This window comes from Lemur catta, chromosome 9, assembly GCF_020740605.2.
Source record: "Lemur catta isolate mLemCat1 chromosome 9, mLemCat1.pri, whole genome shotgun sequence".
Lineage (NCBI taxonomy): Eukaryota > Metazoa > Chordata > Mammalia > Primates > Lemuridae > Lemur > Lemur catta.
This window is the reverse complement of record NC_059136.1, coordinates 66,545,803-66,562,936: the sequence shown is the minus strand read 5'-3', so window position 1 is coordinate 66,562,936 and position 17,134 is coordinate 66,545,803. Positions and strand designations below refer to the sequence as shown.

At 35.8% G+C, this 17,134-nt stretch overlaps 1 long non-coding RNA gene across 1 annotated transcript in view; it reads right to left on the bottom strand.

Moving 5' to 3' along the window:
* LOC123645003 overlaps positions 1 to 17,134 on the bottom strand; it is a 108,289-nt gene that overhangs the window by 90,296 nt on the left and 859 nt on the right. The window contains exon 2 of the long non-coding RNA XR_006737363.1: positions 9,953 to 10,052. This is a non-coding gene — a long non-coding RNA (uncharacterized LOC123645003). The remainder of the gene's footprint in view (positions 1 to 9,952; positions 10,053 to 17,134) is intronic.

The following is a 17,134-nucleotide window of genomic DNA, read 5'->3' as shown; positions in this document are numbered from 1 at the left end:
ACATATGACCTCAAGAATTCCAGAGAAGGGATTGTGGACCTGTGCTAACATGTTTTATTTGATTTAGCTGCAGAACATCCACATTCTGTATTTTATTTTATTTTTTGCTACAGGGTCTTGCTCTGTCTCCCAGGCAAGAGTGCAGTGGCATCACCATAGCTCACTGAAACCTCAAACTCCTGGGCTCAAGCAATCCTCCTGCCTCAGCCTCCCAAGAAGCTGGGACTACAGGTGCATGCCAGCACACGTGGATAATTTTTTTTTTCTAATTTTTGTAGAGATGGGGTCTCAGTATGTCACCCAGGCTAGTCTGGACCTTCCAGGCTCAAGCAGTCCTCCTGCCTTGGCCTCCCAAAGTGCTAGGATTATGGGTGTGAACCACCGTACCCGGCCAACATTCTGTATTTTTAATCCATTTGTTGTACTATTTACTTTTCAGTTGATGGTCTGCTCTCAGTTGAGTTAATAAAATGGAATATAGTATAAAACAAATAAGCAAAACATTCATATGTCTGAGGACCCCCAAAGTAGAGAGAACTATGTTTATAATTAAAAATACCAGAAACTTTAAATAGAATTCAGCTAACACATGACAAGATATTTTCTTTGCAATTAAACTTGTTTTCTCCAACACAGAATCAAATGCTAAAAGCTTCCATTTATTATTAGACTCATTTTCCATCTGGAAATAGCAACTGATTGATGAAATAACTAAGCAAACTCCACGCTGGAAGTTTTAATCATTTGGATTACTCCCCAAACTTTCCCTGCTTTCATCTCTTTTAGTCCAAATGTTTATACCTAAAGGAAACTATGAAACATACTTTGTCTTTTAGAAATAGGTTCTGCAGGAATTTTTCAAAACAGAAATAGTACGTCTTCCTCACAGTGTGACTGTGGCAAATGTTCTATTTTGTATAATCTAAATAAAGTCTCAATTATCCAATGAAAACCTGACAGCCTACAAGAACCCAAACCATAATGAGTGTCAGAAGTAACATCTCAGCAGTAAGCATGACGATAACAGAAGAAACATTTAAAATTTGTGTAACAACAACCAGTATAACACTAAAAATAGCACAAATTAAAGAATAACTATTAATATTTAAGCCAGCATATTGGATTTATGCTTTTTCTTAGACGTTTAGAAATCAATTCTAGATCCTAATAAGAATTACATAAACTATGGGGTTGTATTCACTAAGATACCTAAAGTTTAGATACTCTTATTATCAGAATGCTAATCAAAAGTTTTAAATTCTAAGATCAATGAAAAATGTAAACCTAAAAGCTTTTATCTTTCCCTTTGGTTTGGCAGGAGGTTTAATTATTATTTTATTACAATTAATTTCTTGTCTCAGAACTGTTGCAATAACTGAATAGTCACAGGACTAGGAAGAAGGGAAGATAATTTTTTCTTCCTCTTTCTTTAGCCTAATAGTCTGTCTAATTTTTAAGCGATTTTTCCATTACTCACAAGTATACTCCTGTGACATTACTTTTTACTGTGCTATACTGCCTCTAGCCCTACTTTGTAGTGGTACTTCCCTCATCCTTGAAATTTAACACTCCCTCCCCATCATTTGGCCCTAACCTGTGGCAGGGCAACAGTCGTGGTAAGATACAGTAGTGGCCACTGGAAAAAAAAAAAAATGGAGAAGCGAAATGTGGGCCAGTACCAAGTCAACCCAAAGGCGTAACAAAACTCTTGACTGTAGTCCAGTGCTCACATCCCAGTCTTGTTAAAACATACACTCTGTAAATGTAAACACGGCACTGGGCCTTCCATCAGCATTGTTATAAAAGGAAGTACTGACATAATGTTGTCTTTAAAGGGAGCTCTCACAATTGCTAGAGATTTATGCTTAACACATTAACTTCCATGTGAGTAGTATTTAACTCACACTAGTTTTGAGCCCGGGGCCTCGTGAAGCAAATGTAACTCATACATCTCTACCTTGGGAGCCGCGTGAACTACTTTTCAAGTTGCATATAACTCACATACAGAAAACAATAAAAAGCAACAAATTTTACATTAAATTGGAAAGGATCGTTTTATTTTTGAAGTTTTTATTTTATTTTTGTAATAAAACACTGTGGCCTCAAGGAAAAAAAAAATTTTCTAGTGTGGCAGTCAATGTGTTAAAACAATAAACAATATGTTGTAGTGTTATATATATTGATATATATTTTATCATTTCCCATACTCAAAAACTTTCTGAAGTAGTAAGTCAAGGGAAGAAAAACAAAACTAGAGACATTCAGTGATTTGTCCGAGCATGGATGACTGGGTGGAACTAGAACCCATGTGTTCAGAGTATAGTGGTTTGGAGTGTAGACTGGGGACCAGACTTTAAAGGTTGGAATCCTGATTTCACCACTTCTGGGCTGGGTGATCTTGGGTAAAGTGATTTAACCTCCCTGAGCTGTGCATGGGAATTTTCCCTGGGTGTGTTGGAGATTAAATGTATTAATATGTGTAAAGCACTCCGGAACAGTGGTCTTACTCACTCAGCATGAAATAGCATTTTCTAATCTCCTGATTTGTTAAGTAAAAAGAAAAGTCAACATTTTTGCTTCTAGTTAATATTTCTTATCTAATCTTTAAGCCAATAGCCAGGTAACATTCTAAAAGAAGGGAATAACCAGGGAGAAGGAACTGTCCCAGGAAGCTACTAAACATAGGGTAAAAAGGTAATCAATCACTCGGCAGTGATAACCTAAAGCCACCGCTGGTCTCTCTCTCAGCTGTTCAGGCCACACCCTCCCATGCCCCTGTAGTAGTAATCTACCTGTCCTTTTAAAACTGTTTTTTACACCTTCTATATTACCTGGATGTAACTCAAGAATTGGGTTTGCCCCTGTTCCATTTACATCCAGTGACTAATATGCAAAAAATGATTTCTTATAATATAATCATACATTTTATAATAAAAATATTTCCTTGGTGGTGTTATGAGGTCTAAATGTATTAATATATATAATTATCTTAGAAGTACCTGACAAACATTCTGCAAGTGTGATTGTTATATGCCCTCTTCTTTACTCCCACCCACTGACCCCTTGGAATCATGCCAAGCACACACTCCACATCCTTGCTTCCAACTGCTTTCACCAAAATAACATGATACCGAAGGGGTAGCAGTTTCATGATGTTGTTCTATTTGTCTAATATCCAGATTATCCCGGGTTCATCTGGGGGAGAAGCCTAGGAGAATCTCAGCTTTGCCATCTCTAGGCCTGGGCATGGGACATTTGAGATGTTTGGAAGCAACTACTTGTTCTTGGTGTAAATCCAGTCCCTGTCTGAGGGAAGAGCCCTCTCCATTTTCTGTGAGGAGTGAGGACAACTTGCTGAGGGCTTTGGGAAAGGAGGATTGTGAGCTTCATTCATTCTCATCCTCCCTTCCTATATTACTTAGCCCTTTGTGCTCCCATTACCAATCTAAACTTTGGATTGTTTTATTTCTGACCTAGACTAGCTGGCCATTAAGCTCTGTCTTATTTACACAATTATGAGGTTGATTTTTCCCAAAATGTTATTTTTTTGGAAATGTAAGTCTTAAATTTTTTCTTTAAAACTTTTTTCCAGCTGGTGTTTCTGTGTTTACATTTTCAGATCAAATTAGTTTCCCTTAAAACATTCTCTGCAGAAAGTAAGACAACATTGCACACTCAAGTTCTTTAATTCATTTCAAGATTGTTTGATTCCAGATAAAGAACTTGTTTTTCTGGTAAGTAATCACTTACCTTACATGAACTCCCCTCTTAAAGCAGTGAGTGCAGCCTGATGGCTAATATAATCTGTGAACGTACGTAGCATGGTTTGCTTTCCTCTCTTTCTTTTGAAGAATTTACGTCAGATCACGGCCACATTTGGAGAGGAGGAAAAGAACTGTGATAAAGAGGGGGCCATGACCGTCTAGTTTTCTCCACAGACAGCTGGATTTGATACAAAAAGACCTCAACTCTGAGCCAAGCCACACTTGTACTATGCTGAAGGATAAAAACACACAAGTTCAGAATGGAATTTGCCTGGTTTAGATGTTTAAGTTAGTAGATCCCATGTTTTAAGTCCAAACGTTCAGTAGTAAGAAATATAATTAAATATGTTAAAACATGAAATACAGTATATACTATTAGGAAAGGATTAAAATAATACTTTAAAAGACTAATAAAAGCAGGATTTTAAAAGTACATACATGTATCTATTACATACTTATATGGGTACATATGTGTCTATTATAGAAAGGCATACACAAAAATATTAACAGTGGTTACATTTAGTGCTATGATTCTTACAACTCTCATTTTCTTCTTTTTACACAAATGTGTGTCCTTTTTCTTATTTTTTTGTAATGATCAGATATTACTTCTAAAGTAGAAATTTAAATATATTTTTTAACAGGAGAGGGTTATTAGCTTAAATGTGTTCAAAATTATTTAAATATAAATGCTTTTAAAATATTTCAGATATTTGATAAACCCAAAATGTCTATCCCTAATAATGTTCTCTCTTTTTAAAAATTATTAATACTAAACTGCACATATCTAGAATCTCCCAGTTTGTCCTCCTTAACGCTTGTCCATGTCTTTGGGTATAATAAGAAATTTATACTTTTACAAATTAATTCATATTAACCTATGCTTTTGCTTATTGCTTGATTATTGATTTACTCATAGCATTCTATCAGCAGAACATTATGAAAAATATCAGTGACCCTGGAAATCTTCATTCCCAAGATTCCAGAATGGGAACTCCGTGTCTACAACTTAAATCCATGCCTTATCTTTTTATTTTTTATTTATTTTTATTTTTTATCAGGCTTCTTTGCAGGAACATGACTTATCTTTAACAATAATCAACTTCAGCTCAGTGTTCCTGAAAGTGATTAATGCTGAATCCTACTTGCTATTCACTAAAACTATGCTTTGAAGGAGTTGGCAAAAATTAAATGAACAATAATTAAAATACTTAAATTATTGCTATTTTTTATTTTATGCCATGTCTCTGCTTCCTGTGGTACTTACTGTAGTGCAAAGCCAAGAGAACAGAAAAAGCATAAAGTAAATTGAAGATAATGAAGATACAGAAACTTAGAAACAATATTGGAGACCATCTGGTCAAAGTTCCATTCAACGGATTCCTTTTCATAACATGCTAAGGGCAGATCATCCAGCCTGTGCCTTAATACTATCTCAGGAAGCAGGATGTTTAGTCCTTCCTCAGATAGTGCATTTGAATGCTGACAAAATGCTAATTATTACTATTTTTATTTCTATTGCTTCTGCTACTGCTGCTGCTACTACTACTCATTCTATTACATTTGCACAGGCATTCCACATACATTATCTCACTTAATCGTTTCAAAAATATTTTGAAGTAGGGAAACCAAAAATTATTATCCTCATTTTATAAATGAAGAGACAGAAATCTGAGAGGTTAGGTAATTTGTCTAGGATCACATAGCTAGCAAATTCCAGCCCACAACTGAACTAAAATTCCCAGCCCCTTCCTTCCACATCGATTATGCTACTCTATGTGCTGAATGAAAAGTTCCTTCCTTGGAATTCTCCCCTATATTATGCAAATCCCTCTCTCGTGCAACCAAGAACTCCATTAATGTTTCAGTTTCAACTTCTTTGACTTTGATAAAGACTTTTAGAAGTTACTTAATTAACTGAATTCAGAGGTTAAGGAGAAACCAGCAAAATACTATTATATAATGCATCTGTTTGGACTGCGTTCAGCTACTGGGGAGAGAAACCCAAAATAACTGTGGCTTAACTTATTCTCTCACGTATAGATAAGGCATTGAGACTTGGTAGCATGGCTTTACAAACTATTGCACTATCTTTACTGCACCAGTGAATACTTAAGAGGAATTAGTTGAGTGAACCCTCATATAGGGAACCTCTACCTGATAAAGAATTTGTATTTAGAATCTAAAAGTACTCTTACAATTCCATAATAAGAAAACAAACCCAATAAAATAATGGGCAAAGACTTGAATAGCCACTTCACTAAAGAAGACATATGAATTGCAAAAAAAGCACATGAAAAGATGCTCAACAGCATTAATCATTCATGAGGAGCAAATTAAAATCACAAAGAGATGCCACTACATATATTACCAGAATGCTTAAAATTAAAAAGACTGACAACATCAAGTGTTGGTGAGAATATTGAGCAACTGAAACTCATGCATTGCTAGTGAGGATGGAAAATGATACAATCACTTTGGAAAAGAGTTTGGAAGTTTCTTATAAAGGTAAGTATAGTCTTGCCATATGACTCAGCATTTCCACTCTCAGGTATTTCCCCAAATGAAATGAAAATGTACATCTACTACACAAAAATCTATATGCAAATGTTTAGAACAGTTTTATTTTTTAATTTGTATTTATGATCATCCCAAACAACTCCAATGTCCATTAACTGGTACATGAGTTGTGGCAGTTCATATAATGGAATTCTACTCAGTAGTAAGAATGGAGACATTCCAGTGAAAGAGGATGACTGGCACAAAGGCTCAAGACAAGAAATAGCTTGGTATGTTGATGTTACTAGGATTTGGGGGTTGCTGGAAGGTTGTGTAAGGGGGTAAGCAGCAGTTAAAATCGAGTATGTATCTTGTATGCTTTGCTAAGACTTAAGATTTACATTCTTGGTAAAGGGGATAACTCTACAATTGGGTTTGGGCAAGATAAAACAAACAAGCAGGCATTGAAATAAGCAGAAAAGAAATATTTGTTCAACAGAGCAAGAATTGACATATTGTCAAGGAATCCTAACCTGCACATAGGCTAGGAAGTAAAAGGCAGGGAACAGTGGCATCTTCTAGAATTTTCCAGAGAGTACGATTCACATATATAAGACAGATGAGATCCACATGTAATTTCTGTGTGGTTGTATTAGATGTAGAGTTTGTCTTTCAATGTTTAGTTAACACATTGTTCAAGTCAGAGAAGTAGTGACTGTATTGACACTACCAGAAATGTGATGCTTTTTCAAATAATCAAAAGACTGTTGAGGAAAAAAGAATGTAATATTTCCTTCTATCAATAGAGTAAATAAAGTTTTAACTCTATTCTACTCCAGGTTTTGGCACTAAAATATATTTTCATAAGATGAAGCCAGACAGTTTAACACATAAATAAATTACATAGAGTTTACACACCATCCTTCAATTTAAGGAATTTGTTAAACAAAGCCCATTAGAATAGGTTGGCCACATGAGTGTCCCGGATAGAAATATAAGGTAAGAAGAAGTGGATTATGGTCACCAGTGAAAAGCTGGAATCAAAGAAAAAAAGGGGGTAGAGGAGGCAGGCGCCAGAACTGTTTCCAGAAAGATGAGTTACAATAACGGAGGCTCACTGCCAACTGCTGCCTTTCTACCAAGCTTCGTTTTGGCAGTCCTGAGTGTTCTGCTTGGGCCTGCAGCATCTGAAAGCGGTAACCAGAGGACCATGTTGGAAGGAAAGAACGCATGTCTAAAGGAATGAGCAACAAGCAGGGGATGAAGAGTAGGTGTAAGACAATGAATTGGCCCCAACAGGTTATAACCCCTTCTTCAAGAGTTTGTAACCCACTTGGACTCATTTAATTTGTGGTTGTGCCATGTATGTCTAAGCTCAGAATGATGGTTCAGCTTGTGCCCTTGTGCCCCAGTGCTGGTAACTAAGTTTCTATTGTAAGCCCAAACTCTAACGCCTGCTTTGACTCACTTTTGATTAAAAAATAGGCCTACTTTGTCCGATGTGTCAGTGTCATTTCCTATTGGTTTTCCTAGTAATTCAGTCTATTTAGAATTTCCTTGGCTTTTGCTAGTACCATTCCATGGAATAGGGTTCTGACTCTGAGTAATAAATACATTAAATGTAAATTCTACTGCCAAAGTAGTTTTACTATCTGTAATTAGATACCAAATAATAATAAAGTGTTAGGTATGCACATTAAGTTCAAAGTACAGGTTGGATCCTTTTGAAAGAAAAAAAGAATTATTTTACTCTGCCCTAGAAATGATGATCATTCAGAAACCACATAATATTAGACAAAATTCAGCCAACTATTTCCGGGGGAAAAAAGGAAAAATTCTTCACTTATCATCTTTGTATTCATGATATAAGTAAATATAATTATAATGATAATGAAATAATTAATAAACCCAATCAAAAGTCACGAGAATCAATGAAACAATGAAAGATTAGAAAGAGAAATCAATAAGTTTTAGGTTAACATATCAGCACAAGCTGATATTAGAAGGACCCCTTCCTCCCAATACAAACACATGGATCAAATATTAATATAACAATGGAAAATTTGGATATACTGCCAAGCTAGAAATTGACAAGAAAATCTTCAGACTGTAAGTTTCCTGCATACAACCAGGAGTCAAAAGGGGCTGACCATTCCATGAAATGGGAAAAGGTCAGCCATTGACCCCACCTAGGAAACTGCAGAAGCTTGCCCTCTGTCTAGCATCTTGGGTAAAAAAGAAGTCATTCACAGGAAACCAGCACCTCGGCCTGTGGGTACCTGTGGAGTCCGAGTTCATTGCCTACTTGGCTAGAATGAATAATGTTTGTATTATAACTAGTCCAGATATGGCAAAACCTATCTAGTTAGTCCAGGCAGAGGCAAATGTGAAACTGCCCTGTGGTTAAGATTCAACATCCTGAGTACATAGCATGATCCTCCAAATCAACCTCCTGCTGGAGATAAAGATTATAATCTGTTTGAGGAAATGAATCATAGTGAGAAAATATTAGCCAGACACAATAAAGAGGAGAATTTGTATGCCAAGGACCAGTAAAAACGATACAGTCTAGTTGTAAAGACAAGCTTACGTAAATATTTACAAGGAAGGAAGGAATATAAATGACAATGAAAGAACAAGACAGTATTTTAAATAAGAGCAGGCAGAGCAGTGCCAAACAGAATCCTCCTGCAAATAAAATACATACTCACAAGAAAAAAACTTAGTGGATAGAATTTAAATCTTTTTTCTTTCATTAGTTTATCTAAAACTCTGGTGTCTTTTGTTATATAACTCTGGAGATTAATTCTTGCACACGCAGTATTTTTAAAAAAGAAAGAAGATTGATTTCCCCCGCCCCAGCCCCTGGAACTGCACATGGAAGGCTAGATGTGTTTACATGCTTTTTTTGGACATTGATTCCAAACTCTAGTTTTGAGCTCTGGATGCCGCACTAAATTTCTAGCATACTTAGCACGAGTTCTCGTTGATTTCTATTAAATTAACATAAAAGTGTGCACAAATAAGCACATTCGTTGTCAGTCCCCCAAAAGGTCACCCTCACCAAACACTGCAGTTATAGCAAAGTAACAAGCAGTTAGTCAACCAAATGGTTATTTTAACTATGTCATGACTGGTACATATTCTAAAACAAAATTTAAAAATAACTATTTACATTTATGATTGAATCTCTTATTTCTAGAATTTACAAACATCTATTTTTAGACTGAGAACAAGGACAAAAATGTAGTTATTCTACTAATACTATGTACCTGATAAAATCACTATTACACAAATGCAAATTGTCTTATTTTAAAACAGTTTTATAATTTTAAATGCCTTAAAATGCCAAGTTAACAATTCTTCTTTTACCATGGAAACATATCAAGAACAAATTATATAATGGTGGAAATTTAAGTTTCCTTTTCAAATATTCTCATTTCTGGTATATTTGAATATCACAGTTATTTCAGTTCCATAGGGAATAAATGCAAAACTGCAGTAGATTTTCAATAGGAGTGAGAATTTATGAATAAGTCACTTATTTGTTAAGTACCTCTGGCAACTGAAATCCAAATCAAGAAGCAATTTAATAATGAATATACATACTATACATATGCAAGAACTGCAAGGTCATAAAAACTTTTATTTACTGGGGAGACTAGTCTTTATAACTAAAAGCGAATTACCTGGCACAGTGATGCATGCTTGTAGTCTTAGCTACTTGGGAGGGCTCCTTGAGTTCAGGAATTTGAGTCCAGCCTGGGCAGTATAGCGAGACCCCCACTTCTAAAAAAATTTAATTAAAAAAAATTAAAAGAGAATAAAGTTAAGAGCAAAATAACAAATACACTCACAGAGAAGAAACAGTATCAGTGGCCTTATGAAATTATCCTATTTGATGGCATAAATTTAAATTCAAATTCTGAAGCCTCCGAGGGAAAATGTGGGAAATGGGTCTCTTTCCCAAAAATAACCTTACCATGCATCTTAGAATTTCCCCTGATTTAATGGACAAATAAGCATTGAAGAAGATGATTAGGTAGAAAGAACTACAGTTGTATTTACTGTAAGCTTTTTTTTTTTTTTTTTTTTTTTTTACAGATAAAACAGATTAAGGGAAGATAATGTACTTTGCAGGCTGCTGACTGGATAAGTTTATACAGCACCAACAAAGTGGTAATATTTAAATCAAATAAATTGTGCTCTATTAAAAAAGCAACTAAAACCATCCATTTTTCTCTAATCAATATATTTAATAACTTTTCCAATAAAGGCTGAGCTAGAATCATCATCCAAATCTTACTATGGTGTGAAATTAGCACTTAATTGAAATAAACTCTAAAACTAATATATCAATATAAATTAATGGAGTTCATAAATTATCCTCACATTTACCATTTTCAGATATTAAAAAGCCTAATTCTATGAAAGCCATCAAAATTTTACTGTGTTCTTATGAACCCAAGAGACAGAATATGCAAATGGACAATGGCCAGACCACATATTAAAAAAGAACTTTGACCAACAACCTGCAGCAACCTGCACAGGAAAGCAGACTTGCAGGAAGCCAGATTGCTATTTCTAGTGAAAATCCAGGAAGCTAAACAATAACTTGTGCAACAATCACTCCCAAATGGTCAGGGCTTGATTAATAACTGACAGCTTCCCTAATTTTTGTCCCTACATTCAGCTTAGAACCAACTAGAGAAGGCAAAATATGTACCCTAGCCAATCACATAGGATGCCCTGCTTCTAGTTAGCCTGCCTGCAGCTCCCCAGTGCCAACAGTCTCCCATCAGGCCATCCCAAACGCTTTACCACTTTTCTGCCTGCCTTTGAGTCCCTGCCAAAATGCCAGTGACAGTGGCTGACTCCCTTGCTGTAGCAAGCTCAAATTAAATAGACTTTGTTTTTCTCATTTAGTTGATCTTCATTTATTTCCACAAACCCATGTAACATAAAGTATGAAGATTAATATTTCGTAAAAAGCCAATAGCTAACAGTTTCTGAGCCCTTATCATCAATCATGCACTGTATTAAATGTTTTTACATGGATTATCTAATTCAATTTCACAATAAATATAACAATGCCTATTGAAATTGGCATTACTATCATATTCATTATATAGAGGAGGGAACTGAGGCTGAGAGATGTTGAATAACTTGTTTAATACTGAGGTAATAAGTAGTAAAGTGAGGATTAAAATAAAGACAATATGATTCCAAAGAGCATAACGTTTAACTACTATACTAAATTCAACTTGAAATATGGAGATAGGCGCATGTTTTAGCTGCTTTCAGAAAAAATAGAAAACACAAAATTAACATTTTATTGTATTTCAAGCTCACAACTGGTAATAAAATAGAAGAGGAAGAGAACTTGGAATTCATTTTCACCAATGTGTTTCTTTTATAGATTACACAAGTGAGATTCAGGGGTGAAGTAACTTGCCCAGCATTATATATCTAGTTAGCAGACAAGGCAAGGTTAAAGCCCGGATCTTCTGACTGCCAGCCCAGATATCCAGCAGGCTTCACAGGAGACAGAACATCTGCCTGGGGAGATTTATAAATCCACAAAGACTTTATGTAACAGTGTAATGCTAGCACATTCCAAACACATATTACATAACATGGCTAAACACACATCTTTTATGGAGATAATGAGCTAAATGTTATTTAAGAGGCCACTGAAGTTCAACAAGTATTACTGAGTGCTCAGTAGTGTTAGGCACTGTTCCAGAAACTTAAGTTTCACTAGTGAACAAAACCAAAAAACCAACTTATCGTATTGGTTTACATTCTAGTGTGAGGAAGCAAACATTATGCAATATATACAATAAGTTGGCAAATTATATGTTAGAAGCTGGTGAGTGCTATGATAAAAATAAAAGTAGAACAGAGTGAGACTGGGAGTGCCATTTTAGAATATGGAGGGTAGGTCAGTCTCACTGAGGAGCTGAGGGAGTTAGCCATGCATACATGGGGGAAAGTGTCCCAGACAGAGGGAACAGCCAATGCAAAATCCCAAGAAGGAGAGCTTGCGTGGCATGTTTAGAGAACAACATGGGAGGCACTGAGAATAAGAGGTGAGATTAGAACTATAAATTGGTGTGTGTGTATATGTGTGTGTAGGGGGCTTATGGCCATTGAATTAATTTTATCAATGAGATACAAGCTACACATTTTCTATTTACACTAACTGTATCTATGTATTATAAGGTCAAAGAAGTGAGTGTTGTTTATAGATTTTAATTATATCACAAAATATTGGAATGAAAATGGTTGACAAAGTGGTTTGACACCAATTTGTTTTGACAATTCAATCAATTGTGCAGAAACTGCATGTAGATTGCATATTAATGATTTGAATCACAGGCCTGAGGTCTCTTCCCTAGAGACTTTTCAATTTAATTGGTAAGGATGGAAGTGGGGAAGGGTGGTGGGGAGGGGAGAAGGTGGTACCTGGGTATTGATGTCTTTTAAAAGCTCCCTGACTGATTCTAATATGCAGCCATGGGTGAGAACCACTACTCTGGTATAGGTGACAAAGAGAAGGTTTTTTCTTATTCCTGCTCCCAAGTAATCTGCTAATATGCTCACAGACCTTGCTGCTCCAGTGTCATCATTACCTGGAACTCCAAAACCACAAATCCCCTCCACAGCAATCCAGGGACCTCACCCAACCATCCATTGGAGGAGAAAGGTAGGACAGGTCACATTTTTTCCTTTATTGCACCATTAGTGAGTTCCCTACAACACTAACAAACAAGACCCTGTATGGGTGTCAGAAGACTGAAAAGTTTGTTAGGGAATAAGCATGTAGGAGGAATGGTGAGAGAAGAGGATAGCGACATGGTTGACATCAATTGCCTAATAAAAAATTTTAAGAACAAGGCTAATATCCAATTTTACATTTTGGTACTGTTGTGATAGAAAATATCCTACTTATGACTTTACTGAAGATTTGGGGAGATAGGATATTTTCTCCTGGCACATTTTTTGGCATACAACAAATATCTGTTAAATGAATGAATGAATTCAAGAGGGCCAAACACAAAAAAGCAACAGGCCCCAACCCATCCTGTCCTAACCGCTCCAATCTTGTTTCCTAGAGGCAACCACATTTATCTCACTGCTTTTTGGTACCTTCACATCTGTAAATAATATCTTAGGATGCAAACTTTTGATATATAACCTTAGATCTTGCATATTCACCTCCTGCCAATATTGACAAGGATTTAACTACTTGAAACCACCCCCCCATTTTCCCTACCCTTAACAGCTAATAAATTATATCACTGTTGTTAGCTTTTCCATTGACTACATTCGAGATTTTAAATAATATATTGATACTTAAACTCATATTTCTTGTTTCAATTCTTATCTTCATTTTGTCAGATAAGAATTTTGTATCCCATACCCTTCTCTTCATCTCTCTTGTTCCCTTTTACATTACCATTCTGAACATTTATAACATGTTCTGCATCCACAGTTAAGCAATTCTTGCTTTGTCTAGGGTATACTGCAAATTTGAAAATTAGTAAACAATGTTTATGTTACATCCATGTAATCAGTATTCACTTTCCAGGAAAGCTGAATTCTATAATTGTTTTTTGTGCAACTTTTTGTCATACACCCTGTCCTCACTGGATTATAAATTGCCTTTTCACTAGATCTTGAATTGTCTACCTTCATGGCATCATTATAATAGGTTCTTCCAACACTTCCAGAATACTACCAAATCTACGGACTCCCTTTTTCCTACTGGCAGTTTTCTTACAGCCCTGTAGTTTCCTTTCAGTCTAGACAGGCAGGCCTCCTGCTGCAGATGACAATTGTCATCCCGGAACTTGCCTTCACTGCCTTTCTCGGTTAGTTTCACTGTTTCATATTTAATAAATACAATCTGCTCCAATTTCTTGGATAATTTCCTTGTTTTGTCAACCTATATTCTCATATAACATCCTAAAAAGAATATTTGGCAAGTGAAGCTTTCTCAGTTTATACTTAATTTTATTTTTTATTCTATCCCCATACTTTATCAGTAGTTTGGCTTGGTATAGAATCCCAAATTCATTTCCCCTAGGAACTTTATTTCTTAATAACCAGTCCTGTGAAAGAGAAGTCTGTTGCCAGCCTGATTCTCATTCCTTTATAGAGGACCTGACTTTGCTCCCTGGAAACTTTTAGAATCTTCTCATGATTCTATCCTTAAATTTCATGATATATCTGTATGTACATTTTTTTTCTTTTTCCTGCTCAAAACTCAGTAGATCTTCTCCATTTGCAGACTATGTCTCCCTTTAGTTCTGAAACTTTTTTCCTTGTTCAGTAAGTTTCATCCAACCACTTTCTCTAGTCTCACTTTCTGGAACTTCTACTATTCTGATGTTGAAAACCTAGGTTCTTAGAACTTACCTTTCCTGTCTCTCTTGTTCTCTACTTTTCCCCTTTTCTCTAATCTTGTAGTAATACAAATAGAGCCTACTAATTTACCTTACTGACCATGAAACAGAGAAATGAGTCTCTTATAACTCATTTATTTCTCCCATTTAGTTAAAGGCTTACCCAGCATCAGCCTCCCCTGGTTTATGGGGTGTTACCTATGATTGCATACATTCATTCCTACTACAAGCCAAGATCTGTTCTCGGGGCTAGGGATACAACAATGAACAAAGAAAAAAGTTCATGACTTTCTAAACTTACTTTGTAGTACAGGAAGACAGACATTAAAAAATTTAAAATATTACATGCCAGGTATAATTCTGGAGTCAGCAGCTGTAGCTGCAGCTTTCTGATTTGGCAGGCAGCTTTTTGTTCACAGATAGGCAGCAGCTCCCTTAGTGGCCTGCTCTTGCTGTGTGACTTTGGGAATTTTTTTCTTAGAGTTCTATGTATATTGTTTCTTTAGCCCTCTTATGATACTGCAAAATATGTAGTATCCTGTAAGAAATTCTTATTATCCTTAGAGTGAATTCTATGAATTCTGTTCCCTGCACCTGAACCTGACTGCTACAATATTCACAAAAATAAATTGTACTTTTTAAATAACAAGCCTCCTTGGTATATTTCTGTCTCCTGAGATAAAATTGTAGGAGCAAACCTCAACTTAAGTTCCCAGCACAGCTCCTGGCCCCTGCCCAATTTTGTATATACTCAGAGAGGCGTTCCTACTATTTGCCACCTAGATAGAGAATTGAACTGATGACAATTCCAAGCTAACAGCTAAACGGAGGTATTCACTGTACCAGAAAGTATCAGTGGACTGGAGGATAACAAATCTGAATCATCAGAAGTAATCTGAGCTTCACAGAGCTTTAATTTGCTAGAATGTTTTTTAGAACCCTCTGAGTCCTATACTATCAAATTACCGTCTTTCAGGACATGGTCCGTTGATAGATCTGCTTAGAGTTTATGAAATACAACAGTTTATTTTGAATAGTTCACATTAAAATTTTTTGTTTGCTTCTAGAAAATGCAAAAACATACTGCCTTAGCTCAGCCTGCCAAACAAAGTACCATAGACTGTGTATCTTATTTTCCCATAGTTCTAGAGGCTGAGAAGTCCAAGATCAAGGTGCCAGCCAATTCCATTCCTGGTGAGGACTCTCTTCCTAGCTTGTCATCTTTTTGCTGTGCCCTCACATGAAGGAGTTTCTTCCTCTTCTTACGAGAGCACCTGCCCTATCAAATTAGGGTCCCATCATTATGGCCTCATTTAACCTTAATTATTATACTTCCTTATGGGCCCTATCTCTAAGTGTCACAATAGGGGTTAAGGCTTCAACAAAGGAATTTTGCAGGGAACATGGTTCAGTCCATAACACATATTTTCCAGAATTTTGCTTTTAGAAAATGTAAAAATATTTTACAATATTGTTGCTAATCATAAAAACTAACATTTATTCAGCAATTAACATGAGCCAAGCATTGTGGTGATTTGTGTTTTGTTTTATCCTCATAGCCAGTGAAGTTCTATTATCTACATTTTACAGATGAAATGCTAAGTAACTTGCCCAAGATCACACAGCTAGCACAGTAAGGATTCCAACGAAGACAATCCCCTTAGCCACTACATTATCATTTAATGTATAAAATACTAGTACATTATATATCAGTAGGAAGCACTATTCAGTAAGGAATCTACTACCAGGTGACACTGGAGACCCAGAAGGCACCATGAACAAGCATGGTTACATGTGTGAGAAAAGCCCCACCCTAAATATACTATGGTGGACACTGAGAGTGAGTTCCTGTCATGCAGGTGTTGGAATTCTGGATTACACACCAATTTGCACTCTAACAGTAGCAACCTCACCAACCTGGGTTTTATATTTAAATAAGACTTCACCTACAACTTCAAAATACAAATATGAAAATACTGATATGCCCCATTTACTACAAGAAAAATCCTCTCCACAGTCATTGTGGCCTGGTTTAATCACAAGCCATTATGAAGAATAAAGCATAATAGCAAGTTCACAAGGTTAAATGCAAACCACATTAAGCCTAAAATTTGATACACCACTTTGTTATTTGATCTTAAAATACTGCAAGAAAACTCAAAATGAAAACAAAGCCATAAAGGAAAAATTTATACGAAGTACTTATGAACATTCTGATACTGTCAGATATTTAAATTCTCTGGATTGGACTTTCAGGAATTCAGGTGCTTCAAAAGCATAATGCTATGAATATTAAAGAAAAAGTAACTACATGCTTCACTTGCAGAACCAACGTTAATGTGAAATGAACGTGTCTGTCAAAACTTCAAAAAAGAGAAAAACATATATATTATTTTTTTTAAAAAAGGCAAACATACTCTTAAATTGCTTAGTCCTAGAGGCAGGCTGAGTCCTATGATT